The sequence below is a fragment of the Mustela nigripes genome, chromosome 1 (genome assembly GCF_022355385.1).
Source record: "Mustela nigripes isolate SB6536 chromosome 1, MUSNIG.SB6536, whole genome shotgun sequence".
Classification (NCBI taxonomy): Eukaryota; Metazoa; Chordata; class Mammalia; order Carnivora; family Mustelidae; genus Mustela; species Mustela nigripes.
This window is the reverse complement of record NC_081557.1, coordinates 116,815,988-116,839,763: the sequence shown is the minus strand read 5'-3', so window position 1 is coordinate 116,839,763 and position 23,776 is coordinate 116,815,988.

Here is a 23,776-nt window from a genome sequence, read left to right as displayed (position 1 = left end):
GAGCACTTGGTAAGGTTCTTTCCACTGGGGCTGAAGGACTGTTTCCAGAATACCTAATTACCAGGCTCTAGTCTGTAACCAAAAGGACCCTTGGAATTGGGGTCCAGGGAAACTATCAAACCTGTTGATGATAGGCTTTAGCAAAGGTATCTGGTTATACTAGCATGAGACACCAAAGATTGGAAGAAGGTTATGTATCAATAGACACTATTCTACCAGGGAGTATGTCATGTGGAAGGAGTTCAAGTTTTCCAAAGTGCACACTTCAAATAATCATAAAAACCAGAGGCAGATCCTTAGGCCAAAGGAATCCAATAATTTCAGCAAGTTTAGAAAGTTTTGAGTTTGAGGACCCCATTAGTTCTCCTGACATTGCCTGATGATTGAGGGTGATAGGAACAGTGTTAATTCCAAGAAGTTTCCAAGGGTTTTGTTAAGGTTCCTATGGTTTACCCAGTGAAATGGGTACCTCGGGCACCAGAGATTGTAGAAGGTATACCCCAAATGAGACACACATTTTCAAACAGTTTCTTTGCCACTATAAGGGCATCAGCCTTGTGGCAAAGGAAGGCTTAAAACCATCTGGAAAACATACCTAACAAGAATATATTGTTAACCTGAGCCCCCTGGGTGGCTCAGTTGGTTAAGCGGCTGCCTTCGGCTCAGGTCATGATCTCACTGTCCTGGGATCGAGTCCCACATCAAGCTCCTTGCTCAGCAGGAAGCCTGCTTCTCCCTCTGCCTCTGCCTGCCACTCTGTCTGCCTGTGCTCACTCTCTCTGACAAAAAAAAAAAAAAAAAAAAAAAAAAAAAAAAAGAATATATTGATAACCCATACTAAGTGGCAGATGAATGAAGTCTAACTTTAGGTGTTTAAACAGCCTTGAGGGAGGAGGTCTGAGGTCTCCATGGACAAAAATAGTTTTTGTAAGATTGTGGGCCAACTGGTCAGATATTAACAGTAAGATGTCTTAGCAGTTTTATAGAAATCTCTTCATAATTGCCTATTCATAAATGCACCATAGTGGGTGAAGGAATGTAAAAACCAAAAGATAGGCTTTCAATAAAGCTAGGAAGAGGGGCACCTGGGTGGCTCAGTGGGTTAAAGCCTCTGCCTTCAGCTCAGGTCATGATCCCAGGGTCCTAGGATCAAGCCCCACATTAGGCTCTCTGCTCAGTGGGGAGCCTTGCTTTCCTCTCTCTCTCTGCCTACTTGTGATCTCTGTCTGTCAAATGAATGAATAAAATCTTAAAAAAAAAAAAAAAAAAAGAAAGAAAGAAAGAAAGAAAGCTAGGAGGAAAAAAGTGGCCTTCCTTGGTTTCCCATAGCCCCAACTGTTTAATTTACAATCATTGCTTGTCCATCTTAATTTATATAATCCAGGAGCAGACTGTCACCATGTTGAAGGATGTAGGAGGTTGTTTAAATATTGCAATAAGTTCTATTTCCCAGGGAAATGAAGGGTGCTTAAATCGAGGTGGAGTACTTGGAAGAAATAAAAAGGGGCTTCAATGAACCACTGAGGTGTAGTTACCCAGCTCTATCATTGACTGTTCCAAGTAAAGGTAGATGGATATTGCCTGTGGAGGTCTACAGGGATGGAGAAAGACTAAAGTTCATAACAATGAACTGTTGTGAGTCTAGTGGGACTTGAACAAAGGAGTTTTGGGTTTAGATCAATTGAGAAGTGGAGAATAACTATGTTGTTAGGAACTCAAGTGCTAGAGAAATTACCATCCCTTTCTGAACTGGCAAGAAGGGTCTATATTGGGAGGTGGTGCAAGGAATGATTAGCCCCTGGGCAAATAGATCTTCTGCTATTAGAGTGAGGCTTTATGCAGCCTCAGGCTTTAATAGAGATTGAGGCAATTTAAGATGAGATTTAGTTATATTTATCTGAAACTTTATAGACTCTAAAGTTTTTACTCTGTATTTTTACTCTGTATTAGAAGCAGTCCACAGATTTTGGTTCTAACCATACCTCTAAATTCTTCACCTTCAACAATTCCAAATGTGGAAATTGGAACTGAAGGACAGACTGAACTAGCAGTCCTAAACAAATGAGAACTGCAGACTGATTCCCAAAAAAATGGAGAACCACAGTAAGTAGTTCCCAGTGTGAAATCTGGGGAGAAAACTGAGGACTAGGGTAACCAATCAAATTGGGAATTGTGGTCCAAACTATCAGAAGTTCCCAATGTGGAACTAGTGATTCCACACAAATATAGAACTGGCTACAAAGTCAATTGGATCAGGAGCTTGATCCAAAGAAAGCAAGCTCAGAATTAAGAACTTAACTAACACCCCTCAGCAATGGTGAGAGAGTTTTGATTTCTCTCAAAAAGGAGTTTGTGGAAACTATGCTTGTATTTTTCATTGTCCCATAATGTCAGAAGTTCACCTCAAATCCCACCACTGCCACCAAATCTTTTAATTAACAAAAATTCAGGCTAATAATTTTGGAGATCTAATTGGCATTATTGAATGATTCATGAATTGGGCAGCATTCTAATTAGCAGATAGAAAGGAGTCCCAAAGAGTTACAGAAAGGGATAGGTTTTAATGCCTGCACAATGAAATCATGAACAAACAAATGAAAGTATATTTCAGACTTAGGTAACCTATCTAGTGCAAATATAAAGAAGGAGGTTAGTGGTCCATTACCTCACTGCTGTTGACCAGAAGATTTCCACACCAACCGGTTAGGATTACATTCCTGAGGGGAAGTTGTAACTACATGTAGGATGGGTATTAAGTCTTAGTGGGCTTAGCACAAGTGATCATATTTGGAGTCTGCTGATTCTTTCCTTTTCTTTTTAAATATGGATCTTAATAAACACACAGCACTGTTTTTACATGCATTGAAAGTATTACCTCATTTGACCTTTATAATAACCTTATGATATAGATCCCACAATCTATATTTCATGGGTGAGGAATCATAGATTAATTAACCTTCCAAGATCAGACACTAATAAGTGTTTAAACTGGAATTAGAAATCAGGGAGATTGGTTCTAGAGACCATGCTCTCAAATAGTTTGCCGTGTTGCCTCTCAGACTGTAATGTGGGAACCACACACAGCCTGAAAAACCCACTCCCACTATCCATGATGTGTTTACCTTATCTAAGTTTGAGTCATCACCAGGAAAAGGAAAAGAAAAAAAAGCACTGAGACAGGAAACTGGAATAAATAATGAGGAAAACTTTTTTCCTCTTGAAAGTTTTTTTTTTCTTGAAAGTTTTTTTAAGTAAGTTTTTAAATTCCATTCTTACATTACAGTTTTTAGCTTTTCATCTGATAATTAGAGTAATAATCTATATTGTATTCAGGAGGATTATTTTAAATGACCTAATTACCCAAGCCCTTTTTCAAACACATACTCCAGTTATACTATTAATTAAACAATTTCATCTCTTGATAGACCCCAATTTTTCCTCATTTCTCACGGGAGTTAACAAAGCTCTTCATTTTCTCTGAACTTTATAAACTCAACTATGCCTTCATAAATTATGTATTTTTCACTACGAAGGTCTTCTCCTTCAATCATTTCTAGTTCAATTCTGACCTGGCTGTCATGGCATATATGAAATCTCAATCAGGGGAGTTTTTTCCTGAGACAAAGCAAAACAAATTTGTATATGTAAACATTCTTGCTTAAATCTGTATTTCTGTCTAGTTGTATTTTGGAGGGAGAAAGCACCAATGCATTCTACTCTATTCTCGATAAAGTAAGAAATATCTGCATACAGTAAATGTGTAGGATAATGAATTAGAAGCTGTAAGGAATACTCCATATAAACAAATTTAATATTTCTGAGTTTTCATGACACCTCAGGCATTTTGTATGATGATGTCTGATTGATTGGCCTTACTTGGAAACTCAAAATCCCTTTTGTGCTTTATTTTATTTTGCTATGATTTGCATCAGCATTGCAATATCTAAGGGTAATTTTCTTTTATATAGCACTCTCACTTTCAGGGACAGATAATTGAATTTTTCTGTCATTTTGTTCATTCCTACTCATACACACACACACACACACACATGAAATATCATTGATATGGTCCAAAAGTAATGAATTATGTTTAAGTCCACCTAGTTCTCCCACTGACTTGTGTTACCATGGTAAGTAACCTGAAACAGTTATTAGTCTTATAATCACCAGGCAGAAGACTTCGGCAGTAAAGTCAATGAACAGTGGATGCTTAGATGTTTCTTTCATATTAGTTGTTAGCTGGATATAGGGATTTTTATTTTTTTAAAGAATTTTTTAAATTTATTAGACAGTGAGGGACAGTAAGAGAGAAAACACAAGCAGGGTAAGCAGGAGAAGGAGAAGCATACTCAATCCCAGGATCCTGGGATTATGACCTGAGCTGAAGGCAGACGTTTAACAACTGAAGCACTCAGGTGCCCCTTAATTTTTAAAAATAAAAGATAGTCTAGAAGTAAAGTTGTATGTAAAATCAGGCAGAGTAAAAGAAAAAGAGCATTTAAATAGAGTGTAGAATGGAATATTATATATTTAAATTGATGTAAGGAGAATATCATATACCTACTTCTAAAAAGAGAAAAAATAAAATAATATCTGGTTTTCTTCAAACTATAACTGTAACAAATATGAAGGCAAAATAATTTCCTTAAAACAAGTAGACAAATTTATTTGACTCACATTTAAGCATAGTAGTAAAAAAAAAAAAAGAGGACAAAATACAATTGTGTTCATTATGCAAGAAAATGCTGGTAATTAAAATATAAAATAGACCCTGAAACATTCTTACTTCTGATATATCTGAATAAATGTAAGTGTATGAAAATAGAAGCCAAGTATTTCATATGCTCATAGAAACACCACAAAGAAATGTCACAGTTGTGTTGATTATGATAATTTAGTCTGCTTAGGTTGCTATCACAAGATACCACAGACTAGGTAGTTCATAAACAAGAAAAATGTTATTTCTCACAGTTCTAGAGGCCAGAAGTTCAAGATCAAGCACCCAACATGGTCACAGTCTGATGGGGGTGTTGTTTGTTCATAACCACTGTGTCCTTACATGAGGACAGAGTGATCTAGGGATCCCTTAGGAGCCTCTTTTATGAGGCACTAGTCCCCTTCATGAGTGTTCTATCCTCATGACTTAGGCAACTCCCAAAGATCTTACCTTCTAATGATCTTTGGGGGTTAGGATTTCAACACATGTATTTGAGCAGGGGATACAAACATTCAGACTATAGCAATTATATTAATTAAAAAGATTAATAGAAAAGTAACTAAAATCATACACACACACACACACACACACACACACACACACACATTCTTAATAATACATGGAGTACCAGACCGATTTTGTTTAATTTCACCAGAAACATTTTTATAACACTTTGCTTAGTTCATTAGCAGGATAATTATTAAAACATGCTAAATGTATGAAATGTGCATTAGTTTTCTATTTCTTCGTAGCAGGTTGTGACAAACTTAGTTTCTTAACACAATTTTATTTTCTCCCAATTTCTCTGTGTTAGGAGTCTAGGCACAGATTATCTGGGTCCTCTGTTGAGGGTCTCAACAAATTGAATCAAGGTGTTTGTCAAGATGTTATTGCATCTAGTGTCTTTGCCCAAACTCATTTAGGTATTGGCAGAATTTAGTTGCCTGTGGTTGTCGGTTGAGATCCACTTTTCTTGCTTGCTGTTGGCCAGGCATTGTTCTTAGTTCATAGAGGCTGTCAGGAATCTTCCAATACTTCCTGTCTCTCCAACCTCAGGAAGGTCTCAGTCCCCTTTTAGGGTTCATCAAAATATATCACACCCGCTCAGATGATCCCCCTTTAGATTAATCAAAAGTCTATTAGATTACCTACTCAAGGTGAGGGAATTACACAAAGATGTATATACTAGAGGGCAGAAATCTTGGGGCCCAACTTGGAATTTTGCCCTACCATAGTGTATATTGTTAATAATATATTCTGTATCACTAATGTCTATGCAGAGAAATATCTCTGTTCGCAAAAGATATGCCTCCTTTTTGGAAATCTTATGAATGCAGGTTAAAAGGCAAATCAGGTCCTTATTTTGAAGGATTCTGGTACAACAGTAAGGGTATACAGGAGTGATTCCTCCGTTCTTCCCCCAAATGACCTATATCCAATATCCAAAGTCACACATATTGTAGAACAAGTAATTTACAGATCTTACTAGAGCTGTTGGGAAGGAGTCTGAGCTAAATTTGGCAAAATAAAAAACAAAACATCATCATAATCTATGGTTTAGAGTGGGTTGAGGGCGTAGAGCTATATGATAGATTCCTGGGCCACCTCAATCTACAGCAGATCCAACAGATCCATCCACCCCCTCTGTGGTCATTTCCCAGTTCCTAAGTATGTTAACATGATTATACATAGAAGCTCACAGAACCCTTACACCGACTTCCTGCTATGAGAATGAGAATGATTTTGGTAGAAAAGTATAAGCAGAAATCTCTCATAATGCTTCTTCTTCCCTGCTGGGAGAATAAATCAGAAAAACTGTATTTCAAGTCAAATGGTAAAGAGTGATGCCAAACTCAAAGACTAAAAAAAAATTAAGTTTTGTCATCCTTATTTATATACTTATTGAATTCCCAAATAGTAACCTGAAAGAAAATTCAGATACGTCATTGTAAATGACAATGAAGCTTCATGTATTTAACTATGTGACAGACCCATTCTCACAGCTATTGTGCCAGATCTGGTGTGTTTTCTAGAACAAAACCAGACAGATTCTACACTTGGTATATGTTGTAGTAGGCACAATAAAGTCCCCACAAAGATGTATACGTCCTGATCCCCAGAACTTGTGAATATGTTAGGTTACATAGCAAAGGAGAATTAATGTTGCAGATGGAATTAAGCAGAAGACCTTAAAATGGGAGGATTATTCTAGATTATTCAGGTGGGCCCAAAGGGTGCTTAAAAGCAGAAGAGTAACGAAGAAGAGAACCACAGAGATAGCAGTGTGAGAGGATTTAGCTCAACATTGCTGGCTCTAAACAGGGAAGGAGGAGGCCAAAAGAAGTAGGGAAAATCTAGAGACTGTAAAAGGCAAAGTTAAGGAAACTTCTCTAGTGTTTCCAGAAAGGACTCCTCTCCGCCCCCGCCATTAATCTTAGTCCAGTAAGATCTGTGCTGGATTTACGATCTACAGAACTGCAAGATGATAAACTTGTGTCATTTTATGCCACTAAATTTGTGGTATTAGTTATAGCAGCAATAGAAAGCTAATATAATAAATGTTAATTTAGTAAATGCATTTCATTTCTAAATGCAGGAATTTTCTCAGGAGGGAAAATCAAATAAAACCAAAAAACAAAATCAAACACATTTCGTTGAAATGGACAGTAAATAGTACATGAACTTGGCCAAGGACTGCGTTAATTCTGCTCTACTCTGCCACATTGTAGTCTGAAGGGATCATGATTATCTGGTTATTCTACAGAACATCCCTCTGACTCTTTGTTAAGGACTTGGTAAGCAGAAGTAGCAAATACTGCATAGGCCTTGTTAAGTCAAGGGCTTGCTGAAACAAAAGGCCTGCCACATTTATGAAACTTTCAAAGTTTTTCATTTCCAATGATCTAGAACATGCCAGGATATTGGATATTTCTGTCACTAAGAAGGAGTTCCACTGCTTGCTCTGATTCACTTATCAGGTGACTTATAAGGCTGCCAGTCTCAAGTGGGGTCCAGAGCAAAAAAGGTTCAGCAGCAGATGTAGGCTGCAGTACAAACAGCTTTGCCACTTGGGGTGTATAATCTAGCAGATCCAATAATGTTATGAGCAGCAGTCAGCAAACTGTTCGTGCAAATGGCCAGAGGGCAAATGTTTTAGGCTTTGAGAACCATTGGGTCTGTACTGCAACTATTAAACTCTGCTGATATAGGGCAACTATTCAACCCTATTCTTATAATACAACTACTTAACTCCACACTTGTAGTGCAAACGCAGCCACAGACAACACAGAAGCAAATGAGTTTGGCTGTGTTCCCGTAAAACTTTAATTACAAAAACAGGCCCTGACTTAGATTTGGCCCATATGCCATAGTGTTCTGAGCCCTGTTATAGAAGAACAAGCTAACCAACAACAACAGAAAACATTATGTAGAGTCCTTGGACTACTCCAATAAGAGATTCACAGCACAGGCAGCTGAGGTTTTGGTATGAGACCTCCACATCTTCCCTAGGGAACTGTATACCACTTTCAGTACAGCTTCTGGATTTGGGGCCTTAGTCTGATTGTGAAGCATCAAATGACTATGTGATTAAAACTATCCAGTAATATTGATTATTGTTAGGTCAATTATGCCATAAGTTGATGCCACAGAGCAACAAAGCACATAAGTTGTGAAAGGTAGCACAATATGCCTCCCCAAATATGTCATTTTGGCACAATAATCTTGAACTGATTATTTTTGAGAAACTACAGACATAAGAGAAGCTCTGAAAAGAATAGTATAAATTGCTTTTTTAGAGGTGCTTGGGTGGCTCAGTTGGCTAAGCCACTGCCTTTGCTTCAGGTCATGATCCTGGGGTCCCAGGATGGAGTCCCTGGCTCCTTGCTCAGCAGGAAGCCTGCTTCTCTTTCAGCTTCTGCCTGCCACTCTGTCTGCTTGTGCTCTCTCTTTCTCTCTGACAAATAAATAAAATTTAAAAAAAAAAAGAAGTTGCTCTTTGATTAAGGAAAATTATATTTATAAAGGAAATCTCCATTTTTAAGAGTATCTCCCTGTCTGTACCATAAAGAGAAAGATGAGTCTGTATCACCTAAAACTCTATCAATGGAGAAAACACTGACTTAATGATATAACAGATCTTACCCTTGTTTGGTCTGCTTTTCCTGGTAAACTCCCAGAGCTGCCCCAAAATACATACTTTCTTTCTTTTGTTTTTAGTTGAAAATGGTATTTAAGGTGGTGGCTCAGTCCAGACTGGAGAGTTAGTTACTCATATACCCTGGGTATCTCCTTTGTATGCATGAGGTATATTTGTTTATAAACTTCTATTTTTTTTTTCTCTTGTTAACTAATCTTTTATTACAAGAGCTCTCAGCCTTGAACTCAGAAGGGTGGAGGGAAAATTATTTTTCTTCCTCTATACTGGGTATAACTTTGAACTCTAGAAATCAAAAGAGGAAGTGGAGAGGAAAAGAAGATTAAAAAAGAAGAGTGGAATTGACCTACTATAGATTCTTTCCTTCCTTCTATCCTTCCTTCCTTTCCTTTTTCACGTTTACTTTTTTATAATACTCTTCAATATTAATTGGGTAATATCAAATGACAAAAGTAAGGAATTGAGTAGTGAATTTGATGTCCTTTATTCAAGAGAATACAATCCATGGATTGGGGAATATCGCTCCTTACAAGCAGGGGGGCACTCTTCTCAAGGAATGTTGGGCAAACAAGTTTTGTAGATTGCTGGAAGTAGCAATGCAGAAAAAGTATGACTGGCTAGGGGATCAGAGATTTCCTTTAAGCCCAGCAAGTCAATCAGGGATTAAACAAAGAGTATTTGGCTTAAATTGTTTGTCTAGCTTGCATATCTGACCTTATTTAGAACAAGGAAACCATTATAGATATTTGGCAGTTGGGAAGTGGTTGGTTGTATATCTGGTAATGTGGAACATTCACAATGGCAACAAATGGTCACAAACAACAAATGGTAACAAAAGTTACCTAAGTTTCATTTTGCAGACAGGGCATCCTGGGCTGCAGTGGCTCTGTCTTGGGTCTAGAAGTTTTATTTCAACATTAAGTTCTAAGAATGTATGGAGTGTCCTATTGATGCAGTCTGGCTGGGTCAGAGGACCCAGGGATCACTCAAGATCCCACGAGATCAGTCAAAAAAGCCCTTGGCTCTGTGCAGGATGGAAATCAAATGTGAACAGAGAGGAGTTAGAGCAGAGTTGCTTGAGTAACATAAGTGCTGGAGTATAGTAGTTGGAGTGTCTGGAGAACTCAGAAAGGAAATGAGAGAGAGCGGCATATTCGCTTGGAGCCTGGGGTTTTTACGGAGGATTATGGTCTGGTGTATGTGAAAGGGTCAAAACAAGGGCGAGTGTTCACCTGTCTTCCATAAGTCAGTTATGCCCTGTAGCCAACGATCTAGGCATCAAGGTCTCTTGAGTCAATATTCTTAGAAAACATTCATGATGACTTTGCCCAGTCACTCTTTAGACTATACTGGAAGCCCCCCAAAAATCATGAACTCCTTGAACTTTATAAGGAGAACATGCATTATCAGTACTCTAACGGGTGTGGAAAGCCAGGGGGTACAGATCTTAGCAAGAATAGAAGAAGGAAAAAGGGCAAGAAAGGTGGTCTTTTTTTGGATCCCTTCAGTTTCCCTATCCCAACAATAGTGAATGAAATAAACATTAAGAATAAAAACAGGCAAATATATCATTACAAATTGTCATACATACCATGAAAGAAGAGTACAAAGAATTATAGTGGCGGAACCACTTTAAAATCAGGTTTCTTTCTGTGAAACTAACATTTAAGGAAATGTTAAGAAATATTTTGAAAAATTAGAGAAAATCAATAATGCAAAGATTGAAATTGAGAGTGTTCACGGAAAAAATGATAAGCCAGAAAGTTCGTAAACTTAAGAAGAGTTTGGTAAGTTCAAGGACTTGAAACAAAGTTGAAACTATTAGTATGCAGGGATAGGTGGGGAGTTTGAAGAGCAGTGCGTTCTCCACTGGGGCAATGGCGCCCCCAAGGGGACAAAAGCTGGTTCTTGGCGGGTAGAGGTACACAAAGAGATACAGAGTATATCTATGGTGTTAAAATTTAACAGAAGGAGTGACAAGTAAAAAAATGTATAAAAAGGCTTTTTTAGGAACTGAAAATGAACATAAGTTTGAGAATCACCAATTTAGGGTAAAACTGTAAGAAATCTCCAATTTTGGTGACTTAACACAATAAAATTCTTTTTCTCACTAATGTATCCATGTGGAGCTTGCTTTCCTTCAATCAGACTGCTTCTAAATTTTGACTCAGATAGTCCCCAAGGCCTCAGAGACCTCTGCTCAAAATCCAAGATCCTCATGTCGGATACGCTTATGGTCTTATGTCCTATTAACTAGAAGACAATATATGTCCATCCATTTTACAGCTGAGGAGCAGGGACAAGACATTCATAATAAAAACACCTGAACAGGGGCGCCTGGGGTGGCTCAGTTGGCTAGGCGTGTGACTCTTGACTTCAGTTCAGGTAATGGTCTCTGGGTTGTCATACCAACCCCGCCCACCACCACCCCCGCTGCCTCCCCCCACCCCAGCTCCACACTCAACACAGAGTTTGCTTCTCCTTTTTCTTCTGCTGCCCACTCACACACTCACTCTCCCTCTATCTTTCAAAAATAAATAAATAAAATCTTAAACACACACACACGTGTGCAAACAAACAAACAAACAAAAAAACAAAAACAAAAACAAAAAATGAAAAACCGCCTCAAGATTCAGAGAACAGAAGAATGGGAGAACACACCAAGGATATAATCCTGTGGGAGGACACCGTGAAGACCTGCTCTGGCAGCAGTGGAAGCTATGTAATTAGAACCCGACTCTGTTCTCTGAAACTAACAACTCAGAACATTGTTCTTTATGAACTTGGACTGCAGTCTGCATGGCTTTTCCTTTCTTGCCTTCCCGCCTAGACACAGGTGAGGTGGGGGTTAATGTTACATAATCTGTGATGGGTGTAGAGTTTTGGTAGTTGGCTTTCTGCTTAGGCAAGTTTGGGGAGCTGATGGTAGTTTAAGGAATGATATTTTGACAAATGCCAAAGGCTTTCTGTGTCAGGAATTTGGGTTTTTTTTGGCAATAAAATTGCCTACAACTTGGGCAGGTTTTCCTTCTAACCAGTTGTAGGTACCAGGAACCATACCAGAGTCTTTTCTTAGAAGTACTCTTCAGGAGCACCTGCATGTCAGAGTCAGTTAAGTTTTGGACTCTTGGTTTTTGCTCAGGTCATGATCTCAGAGTTGTGAGATCTCAGGGTCATGAGATCGAACCCTGTGTCAGGCTCTGTACTGGGCATGGAGCCTGCTTGGGATTCTCTCTCCCTCCCTCTCCCCTGCCCCACCCTGCTCAGACTATCTCTCTCAAAAATAAATAAATAAGTAAATAGTCACATTAAAAAGAAAACACTCTTCATATATGTCTTATCTCTTGGTTTTTGTCTCCCACACCTTCTACTCTCTTGTGGCCACCCAAAATAATAGAATAATAGAATTAAAAGGGCAAGTTAAATCCATACCTTACCTATGCTTCAGGATTGAGTCATTTGTATTAACAGAAAAATCCTACTAGGACTTTGCTGCCTTAAATCTGTTTTTAGTCTTATTTACCCTTCTGGATATTAGAGTCTCCCTATCTTGCTACACTACTAATTTCTTTATTCCGTCTCATTTTAGCTCTCAAAACAGATAATTCTTGCATGAACTAACTTATTTCTTAGAATCCTATTCTAAAGGTATAATAATAATAATAATGCTGATAGGGAAAAGCTGTGCTCTAAGATGGCCAACCAAATGAGCAAGAGAATTCCAGTCCCTGTCTCAAAGCCCTTCTGGGTTCTTCTTTCATATCCCATTTCCTGCCTGCACCAAAAGTACCAAGTATGCAGAAGTAGAATGGTATAAATTCCTCTCCCTGCTTTTGCTCGGGGCTCAGACCTTTGGAGAACAACCTCCTCTGAGCCCACCAGGGTTAAACCTCTGATCCTCCAAAGTCTCCAAGTGCGGCTTGGTTCTTCTGCCAGGATCCAGTCCAGGTTTTGTAACAATGCCACCTATAATAATGTTTTTTGTTGTTGTTGTTGTTGTTGTTTTTAGAGTTAATTTTCCCAAGAGCTACAGGTCTAGTGAAATCTTGGTCCACTTTCCATATTGTGGTAAGCAGTGATTTTTACTAAATATTTGTAACATAACAGTTATCTAAGAATTCTATCCTAAAATATTGTTAGTCTGTTGCTCAGCCATCGATAAATTGCCACATATGTCTATGATTAGTTGCAGTAGCACCCTTATCCAGTACTATTTCTATATTAAATAGAGTAATCATAAAGATGTGTGAAATTATAAATCAACAAAGAATACCTAAATAGCACAAAAACTTGCCCTGCAGAAACAGCATTTTCTAGGGGGAACACACAATCAATAACAGATAGGCAAGTCCTTTATTGCTCAACAGGTTCTAGAATAATGTTCAGGGATCTAGCAAGGACAAGATGCCAAACTTCAAGAGAAATTAGGGGGGTATGGGATTTTTAGGCCTTGAAATTGCCATTTATATAACTTGGCAGATGAATAAACAGAATCAACCTTTCTGCTGCCTACTAAGATGAACTGTCTTAGGCACTCATCTCTAGCTGGTTTTTACAACCATTTTCAGGAGACCTTATATGTGTGCTGTCTGGCCAGTCACACTGTTAATCTGTCATTCTTGATCAAATTAATGCACACTTCCCATAACTATAACAAATAAACCGCAACATTTCAGTGAGTTAGTTCATTAAAAAACTTGTTTCTCTCTTATTTAACAGAACTACCAGTTTTTTTCTATTCTGTAGAGAGCTATCTTCCATGAAGCAATTCAAAGGAACAGTTCCTTTCAGTGTATGGTGCTGGTCAATAGAAGTAAAAAAAAAAAAAAAAAAAAAAAAAGAGGTGGGGAGGTGGGCATAGAACATGCATATAATATTCTTGTTTGTGTTGACCCAAAAGTGACACTTCTGACTTTATCAAGAATTTATCTTAGGTCAGAATTTACCTTATTTGCAAGTTAACGAGTTAACAAATTAACAAGAATGCCACAATTTCATGGATGCTGCCGAAGACATGAGATCCTTCACTCAGAAACAAAGGAGAGTTTATTACAACAGCAGTAGCCAGAGTATCAATATATATTTTGCTCCTATGCTCTGAGTCCTCATTTTCATATGGTGACACCTAGAGGGCCAGATGGTACTTGCATGTAGTGGATTATATTCCACTGGAAAGGAACCCCAAGTTTAGGGAATATGAATCTTTAGTAACAGGCAAGATGCATGTCTGTTGTTTGCTCTGAGGAAAATATTATGTTTATTATACTAGGCAGTAAGTATCCATACTCTTTGTCTCAGAGGAAGATATGATCTATGTATATATTCCTGAAGACAGTTCAGGACAATGACATTCGGTGTCTCTGCTTGTAAAATATGGAGACATAAGAGATTCTACAGAGAATTTTTTCACCAAAATGTCTATCCATCCTTTTGGCATCCTCTTGGTTTTTGATAAAGTTCCCCATTAGGTTACACTAAATCAGCTACTCTGATCAGCTACTCTGAAAAATATGATAAAATTCCTTCATTTTTCTTGTATAGCATTTAAGTCTGTATCAGTAGGATCCCAAAAAGCCAGATGTAGTCTACCTACAATATTAATCTCAAACATGCCCATCAATGTCCCAGCAGAGCAAGTCTAATGAACCAATAAGGTCTACCTTAGAAAACTAGGTGACTTTTTCAAGTTTCTCCATTGAAATTGGCCCATAGCATTAATCCAGCAGGTTGTGTAATCATACGGACTACTCTTTGACTCTTCACTATAACGTCTAAGGCAATCCTAGCCTGTGAGTTGAGACTGACTGGAATGTTTCCAAGGCCCAAATGGCATCATGCCAACCGAAGTGAGCACATATCTTGTATCACCTTTTCTAGATGGCTAATTTCCATTGCAGGGAAATTGACCTAATTCATGAGACAGTTTTTTTTCCAGGAAGTTCTCCCAAGTAGACAGTGGTAGCCACATTTGGGGAAAGTCTCAATAGTTATCTAATGACTACCTGATCTAAAGGCAATGTTCTCAAAAACATTTTGAATTTTGCTAATAATTACCATTAAAGTATAAGTAAATATATGTTTGGGTGAAAGGCAAGTTAATAAGTAATTTCTATATAAAAAATGTAGTCCTAGGGCACAAATTATGACTTGAGAATAAGAGAGTTGTTTGGGACTGTTGGAACCCCTCTCCTACATCTTTCTGGGGGCCCCATGACCTCCAACATGGGTTCCTGTTTTGCTAATAAGCCTTGGGATTTACTATTCATCTTGAATAATTTAGTCCAGTCATTGGTTTTGGAAGGACTACCTGAAAGCTGTCAGTGAAAACTGTCTCATTATCCATGTCACTATCCACATGCAATCATCCATCTCAGGGAATGACTGAGTTACAGCTATGACAATGGGGGTGGAAAAATTATCTGGAGGTGGTGACAATTGCTTTGCATGGAAGGTACAGAGAAGCTAGAGACACCCTCTGCTGTCATAGAGTTATCAATGAGATTGATGATCAAATTATGTTTGAGCTACTTAGTGATAAACCATAGACCCAGCAGTAATAAAGTTAAAGATGCTTGAAATTGTCTGTGAGAGAATGTCTTAGACCAGATTCTCCAAAGAGACAGATCCAAAACAGAAACAGGTATTTATTATGAGAGAATGGCTTCTGTGATGTTGGAGGTCCCATGATCTACAATCTGCAAATTGGAAGCTCTGGAAAGCTGGGGATGTAGTTCCACTTCAAGCCCAAAAGCCTAAGAACCAGGGAAGGCAATCATGTCAGTTCCAGTCTCATATGGGGCCTGAGAATCAAGAGTACTAATGTCTGAAGGCAGAGACAGTCAATGTTGCAGTTCAAGTGGAGAGAGTGAACTTGCCCTTTACCTACCTTTTGTTCTAATGGTCCTCAATGGATTGGATGATGTCCACTTGCAATGGTGAGGGAAATCTTCTTTACTCAGCTTACTGATTCAAATGATATTTTTTTACAGACACCCTGATACACACACACACAGAAATAGTGTTTTACCAGCTCTCTGATCATCCTTTTGCCAGTCAGGTTGACACATAAAATTAACCATCACATATAATGGGTCATTTTTCCCCCAAAAGGAAGAATCCTTATGTAGTCAGAAAGACCAAAAAAAAAAAAAAAAAAAAACCAAATTTCAATGTCCTTTCTTCTCCCTACATCTGGGAAGCTAAGGTGTTTCTTTCCAAAGTACTAAGGCTTTTCTCTCTCTATTGCCCCTGTATTACGTTCCCATGCTATGTATCAAATTATTAGACACTTAGCATCTTAACACAACTGCCATTTATCATTTCAAATTTCTGTAGGTCAAGAGTCTGGACATCGCTTAATCTAAGTTATTGAAAATTCTCAAGTTACTGGCAGAATTTATTTCTTTGTGGCTATAGAACTAAACTTTAATTTCTTATTGGAGACTGCCTTGGCAACTAGAGGCCATCCACAATTCTTTAAACCGTTGTTCCTTGCTATGTAGTAGCGTGCTACTTCAGAACCAGCAGTACACAGATACCATAATGTAATCACAGCAGGGGCATGACATCACCTTGGACATGTAAGGCCAATCATAGGAGCAACATCAGCTTTATTGTCATAGTAATGAAAGATAGTTGGAAGAAAGGCAGTGAGGGACAACCGCCCCCCCCCCCCCCCCCCAAAAGAAGAAACCACCCTTTAAAGGATTCCACCCTGGAAGGAGCCTTCCACCCTTTCCCATTTTATAGATGACAAAAACCTAGTTGGGTGACAGGCACGTGAAGGGTTAACCAGATTAAAACAGCCCAATGCCAACAAAGCCCATAAAACTCCGAGACTTAGAAACCTCCCTGGCAACCTTCTCGGGTCCCCTGCCTCTTCAGGAGCTTTCTACTCTCATTCAATAAATTTTGCTTTGCTGTCCACCACTCTTCATCTGGTCTACCTCTTCAATCTTTGAATCGGGCGTGACCAAGAGCTGCAGGCACTAAAGGAAAAGAAATCCCGCAACAATTGGTCATGCCCATAATCAGTGGAAAGGGATTACATAAGGAGGAAAGAATTATAAGGAGCCACCCTAGAGTCTATACCCAATCTGTCCTCTGACCCCCAGGATTTCATGCCCTTACTATAAACAATATACATTCATTGCCTCCCAAGGTTCTCAAGGGTGTCATTCATTCATCAAGTCCAAAGTCCAAAATCTCATCATTTAAATAACCTTCAGATGCAGATGTGGCTCCCGCTTATAATGTGTTAAAAGTTCCTTGGGCACACTTCTTCATCGGTGCACCTGCAAAACTAAAGACAACTTCAACAACCAGAACACCAATATTAAGTAGTGAGACTAACATAGAATAAGAATTATAGATAATTATAAGCTAAAATAAAATTTCCTCTAACCTTCTTAGACCTTTGATAAGACCTATGTAATAAAAGATTAACAAGGAGGAAAAAGAAAAGTTTTATTAGTATGGATACCTCATGTGCACATGGGAGATACCCAGGAAACCTGAATAACCCTCTAAAATGGCCCAACCAATCACCTTGAATATCATCTGCAGCTAAAGACAAAAGAAAGGTGTTGAGGGAAGGGGAGGAAATTCAAGGGAAAGCCAGTGGAGGAAATGTTTGGTAAACAAAAGTTGTCCTGCCCTGCAGATCAGTCTCTCAGACAACAAGTTATTGTGGATCATAACTCTCTCCGTGCGTGGTACAGGTCCCCTTTTTAATGTAAATTGTCCATATTAATAGAGCTGTTCTTTACAAAAGGATAACTTCTACTCTGCTTTCAGAGCTTCTGTGTCTGCAGTTTCTCAAAATAATCAGCTCAAACTAATTCTTATGCCAAAAGGCATTATTTTGGGGTGATGGAATAAATATTCTGCTACCCTATTACAGACCCAGTCAGAAAGGAGGGCTGGGGGTGGATACAGAGGGGTCATTGGCAGATCTGAAATATAGCTGGACAAATGTTTGGCATTTCTTGATTCATTTTTAAGATCTGAGGATAATTCTCCATGTCATTCAGCTTCATTCTCTGGATTCCTCCTTTTTTTAATGGAGGTAGCACACTTCTGAAGCTGAATAATTTTATCCGTCTACTTCCTGCCAGTAGAATTTTGGAGATCTGACAATTCCCTTTTCTTTACACTGTTTTTGTCACTTTCAGTCCAGTGCACTGTGGTTTGGGTATTTTTTCTTTTTCTTTTCTTTCTTTCCTTTTTTTTTTTTTTTTTTAAAGATAAACTTCTCAAAACTTTCTAGGTCTCCCTTTGATTTCGATGGGGTTAACTCCATTTGACAAAATTCACCTCCACAGATTTTTCCAAATTAATCCTTTCTCTGTTTTAGCTTCCTGCTGTGATAGATGAGGGTCAAATGCCCTTAAGCCTCCTGGAGGCCCTGCGGTTTGATTAAGAGGATCTATGAGGCAAACCCTTAATCTCCTCAAAGGGCCCTTTGTGTGAAGGAATGCTCTTTGTGTTTTTTTCAGAAGTTTTAGCAAAAGTTTATACAGCCACATCCTTGGCAGTTTCCCTAAGCCAAGTTTTCAGAAATGATGTCTGAATTTTTGCATCTTTTGCCATTTTATGGTAAGAATTTCCAAATTCATCAAGTTCTGATTCATTTTTGTTTAACAGTTTTATCTTAAATTTCTTTCTCCTCCCTTTTACTACAAGCAGAGGAGAGAAACCATTTTACCATAAGTAGAGGTACTACCTTCCTTACTTTGCTTAGATATCCTTTTAGCTAAACAAACAAGTTCTTCATTTATAATTCTACTTTCCTTTGACATCAGGAGACAGTTTTGCTAAGCTTTCTGCCACCATATACATTAGAAGACGGGAATCCTGGGGAGCTACCCTACATCTGCCACCCATAAATTCCTTTCCAGTTAGCTCTATCTACATTTTTTTCCCTCTCAATTATCTTCTACTCACACACAACCCTTTTGTCTGTCAAATTCATATACAAGAAATAGAAGGGATTTTTTAATAAAACTTAAAGAAACCCAACACATCCCCAAAAAGGTCATGTACAGGTCATTCTAGGGGACTTGGTAAACAGTAGACTGCCACCAAGAGGGCACACCGATCAGGCCAGACCAGAGTTATTGCTGGAGGAAAGAAAGAAGTATCATACCCAGAAATGGTGAACGCATATTCTTGAATTTTCAAAATAAGTCCATTAACCTCCATCATTTTCATCCTGATCATTACCCAAGCAGCACCCAAGAGGATGTGATACCTTTCTAGAGATAGTTGCATTCATTAACTGATTTGCATTTCTAGGGTATGTGGATTAGAAAGAGGTACGGGGGCGCCTGGGTTGCTCAGTGGGTTAAGCCGCTGCCTTCGGCTCAGGTCATGATCTCAGGGTCCTGGGATCGAGTCCCGCATTGGGCTCTCTGCTCAGCAGGGAGCCTGCTTCCCTCTCTCTCTCTGCCTGCCTCTCCGACTACTTGTGATTTCTCTCTGTCAAATAAATAAATAAAATCTTTAAAAAAAAAAGAAAAAGAAAAAGAGGTATAGGATGTAGAGTCAGAAAATGTTCTCAGTCAATTTTTGAAAAGGTTATTCTAATGTTTGGTAATACCAAATGCTGTGGATAGTAGATTCATTAAACACCTCATCTATGAGCCCATTGTTGATCTAGTTGGTATTATCAGAAAACAGGCCCTTATCATGAATATTTACATGGGTGAACTAGGGAGTCCAAACAGCAACTGCAGTTTGTTTCTACCATTCATAATTTCAAGGAAGGAGGTCTTTAATCTGCCAGGTTACAAAGTTTAAAATGGCATACCAAGCAGCTAGGTCATTTGCCATAGCTTATGTTTCAGAAAAATTATGTATTTTAAAAAAATGTACTGAAGAGGGTATTGGCCAGAGATAGGATAAGAGTTTTTACTTTTACCTACTGAGTAGAGTGAATACCGGTGCTTTTATTTCTGCATAGTTAGGGCTGAGACTGAATAGTCAAGTAACTCAGATTAGTGGGTACCATTAGTGATCCAAGGTCAGGCATTTAGGGAAATCTCTGAGAACTGTGGGTCCCATTGAGCTAGCAATTTTACTTTAGGCTGTGGAGGGGGATATTATGTTTCCCCAAAGGAACAGCTGCCACTTTTTAAATATAAAATAGAGTCCAGTGAAAAAAGGCTGGCTGTATTCTAGAACCTAGAACCTGCCATTTCTATTTAACAAGGCTTTTTAGGCCTTCCTATCTTTTTTGGTCACCACGTCTGAGTTGAACCACCCCAAAACGAGAATATCAGATAGGAGACTCACAATGACTCCATAAATCAGACTCTTAGTTTTGATAAAAGGTCAGTAGCAACTAATAGCTCCTTTTCAGAGGGTCTGTACCTGAGTGTCATGTCAGGGAGGTAATGAATCAAAACTGGTAGCAATTCTAGGTAGAAACCAGAGGCATCTATTAGTTCCCTATATATTAGTACCTGCCATAACAAAGTACCACAAACTGGGTGGTTTAGAACAATAGAAATTACCTCTCGTTCAGCTCTGGAGGCTGGTGGTCTGAAATCAGGATGTCGGCAAGGTTATATTTTCCCTGAAGGCCCCAGAGAAAACACCTTCCTTGCCTCTTCCTTCCTTCTGGTGGTTATCAGAAGGACTTGGCATTCCTTGGTTTGCTGCTGTGTCACTCCAGTCTCAGCCTCCACTCTATGGGCCTTGGGCCTTCATGTGGTGTTTTCCTGTCTGTGTGTCTGTGCCCAAATGTACTTCCAAGAAGGACATCAGTCATTGGATTAAAACCACCTTAGTTCTCTATGATCTCATCTTAACTTTATTTTACCTACAAAGAACTTATTTCCAAATAAGCTAACATTTACAAGTACTGTTAGTTAGAACTTTAACACATCTTTTGGGAGGATACAATTCAATCCACAATAGGTTCCAGTTATCAAAATTATTAGTCACTGATATTCAAGGAGGTTGGTGGGGTTACAGTACAGCAAAGGCAGAAGCATTTCTCTACACTGACTCCTATATGCATCTCCCTGACACAACTGGCATGAGAAGTAAATCATATAACGTATCACTTCCTGCCCTACCAGATGTAGAGGCAGTCCCCAAAAGTACATTGAATTGGTCCAAAGGGTATCCCTACAAGGTCACATTAACATCTCTCACTTATTATGAACACTAGCCAAACTGCCTTAGCTGTATTTGGGCACTCCTCTCACCATGGAATTGAGTTCATTATCTGTTTGGCTACCCAATCCAACAGAGGAATAGAAGTTTGAAGCCCTCCTTATCCCAAAGTTCAAAGTGTATATGACCTTTGGTCCTCCTTGGGATCAGAAAGACCTTTGCTCTACTGCTTTACCTTAAAAGCAGATGAAGTTGGAATAGTAGAAGAGTGAGTCCAGTAGTCCAGTGAGGACTCAGTGACGGAGAGAGTGGCTCCTCATTAGTGAGAAAGACACATTTGTTTCCAGTTTCAGCTATCAGTCACCTATGGTTCAACCAAATAAATGTTAAAGCTTTCAATACACGTCAAGTTCCAAATTGCACTGCAAGGTACTCATTGCCAACATTATTTTAGATGAGGCTGTGGAGATGCCCACCCCATCTTCCTGATAATACCTCTTCCTCTGCATGCCCAGACAAGAGTGGGTATGACCAAGTCACCATTGTGCCATTTGTTTCAAACATACTTCTTGCAGCTCGGCCTCTAAACTTTCATTAGCAGGCAGGGCAAGTGCTACCCATTATTCCTTCTCCCCATTCAACACTTGAGTGATAATCCTCCCTAGGTAGTTTTCTCATATCACTGATCCCAGAATGCAGGGCTTTTGTCCTTCCTCTTCCAAAAATCCATGTCTCTGTCAGCGTCACATCTTCAGAGCCAAAACCATCAAGAACTGTGAAGAGTTTGAGATTTTACCCTACTTGCCAGCTAACCTGTGAAGGGGACCAGAATATGCAACCCTAAAATATGCCACTTTCACATGAGGCTTATTTTGAGCTGAAGGCAATTGAAGAACAGACACAGGAAAAGCTCTAAAAACAGAGCCTTTTTTTTTTTTTTTTTTTGGTAAAGGAAATTTGCATGTATAAAGTAAATTTACATTTGTAAATGTGTCTTCTCCTATACCAGGAAGAGAACAACTCTTACCAGGGGGACACTTAATCATCTGAGATGACTGGACTCCTATTAGCCCAGATTCTGCATAGCAAACCTTACTGAACAACTCTTGTTTACCATATGCTCCTAGTCACCTTTCCGCATTTTACTCCCTCCCCAAGAGGCTTCAACCCTCTTTTGCTTTGTCTAGCCTCTTCCCCACACTTCTTCACTCTTTGGGGTAGTATATAAGCCACCAAATTCAGGCCACCTACTTGAGTAATATTTCTTTGTAAATTCCCATGTACACATACATTATTAAATCTGTTTTTTTCTTTCCTCTTGTTTATCTGTCTGTTATCAGTTTGATCCAAGGGCCCCATCCTTTGAACCTAGGAGGATAGCTGAAGAGGATTTGGGGGGGTTTTCTTTTTTCCCTCCCCTGCCTCTACCACAACTTCATGAATGCTTTCAAAAGACACAAGACTCTGAAATGAGAGGCAAAAGACAATTTATTAGTTACACCAATAGGAACAGCCAGAGTGTCAACTTCTTTTTAGTTTTGACAGTTCCCAAGCTTTGAACCCTACAGGGCAACACAAAGAAGGCCAGGTACCTGAACACACAGTGGGTTACTTTACAAGAGAGAATCTCTGAGTTTACAGAACTAGAATTTTTGGTAATAGGCATAATGATACCTATACTCTGCTTCTGAGGAAATATTATAATTATTTTCATTATAATTTTAGGACTAGGCAATAAGTATGCTTGTCCTATGGCCCTATGCTCGACAGGTAGACCCTGTCTTTATCTTCCATGGCTGTAAGCAAGCTTGCCATTTTCTCCAGGAGGGGACACTATTTCTATTTTCAAGTATCCTTGAAAATAGAGCCTTAAACAGAATGTAGTAAATGCCTCTGCTCACAAGACTCACAGATATGCAAGAGAAACATGAAGAACTCTCTCCTAACACATTTTTATTCACGTTTTATTGACAAATAGTGGTTCCAAGACCTCACTTAGATCAGAGTAGACCTGGGAGTAGACCTATCCAATCTAGCAGATAGAAAGAAGCTCTAAGGATACACACACACACACACACACACACACACATCCTTTTATAGCTTCCTCCCATTTATAATCTAAGGATTACAACTATGAACTCTCTTGAACAGGTAGCCTTTGGTCTTTAAGTCTTATAGATGAGATCTATGGATTGTAACATTTTTTTTTAAAGATTTTATTTATTTATTTGTCAGAGAGAGAGAGAGAGAGGGAGGGAGAACACAAGCAGGCAGAGAGGCAGGCAGAGGCAGAGAGAGAAGCAGGCTCCCCGCTGAGCAAGGAGCACACTGTGGGACTCGATCCCAGGACCCTGGGATCATAACCTGAGCCGAAGGCAGCGGCTTAACCAACTGAGCCACCCAGGCGTCCCGGATTGTAACATTTTATATAAAAGAAAATAAAAATCAATAAAATTTAGTAAGCAGATTTGGGCTTTCAAATCATTTTTCCAATGTGAAGAAATTTTCTCAAGGCACTTGGCAGGTAAAATGGTACATTCTACTCCTAACCAATTAACATTCAGCTTTTTCAGTTTGAAAAATCACTTGCCAAGTTATGGTAATATTCTTGTGTTTATATTCCCAATTTATTATTAATATTTCATGATATCATGTCATATATAGATTATTTTGAGGTACTACTATTTGTTTTAAAATCTCATGATGATAAATAAAATTAACTTACTACATATGATTGCAATTCAAGTATTGATTAAAGTAAAATTGAAGTTGATTCATGA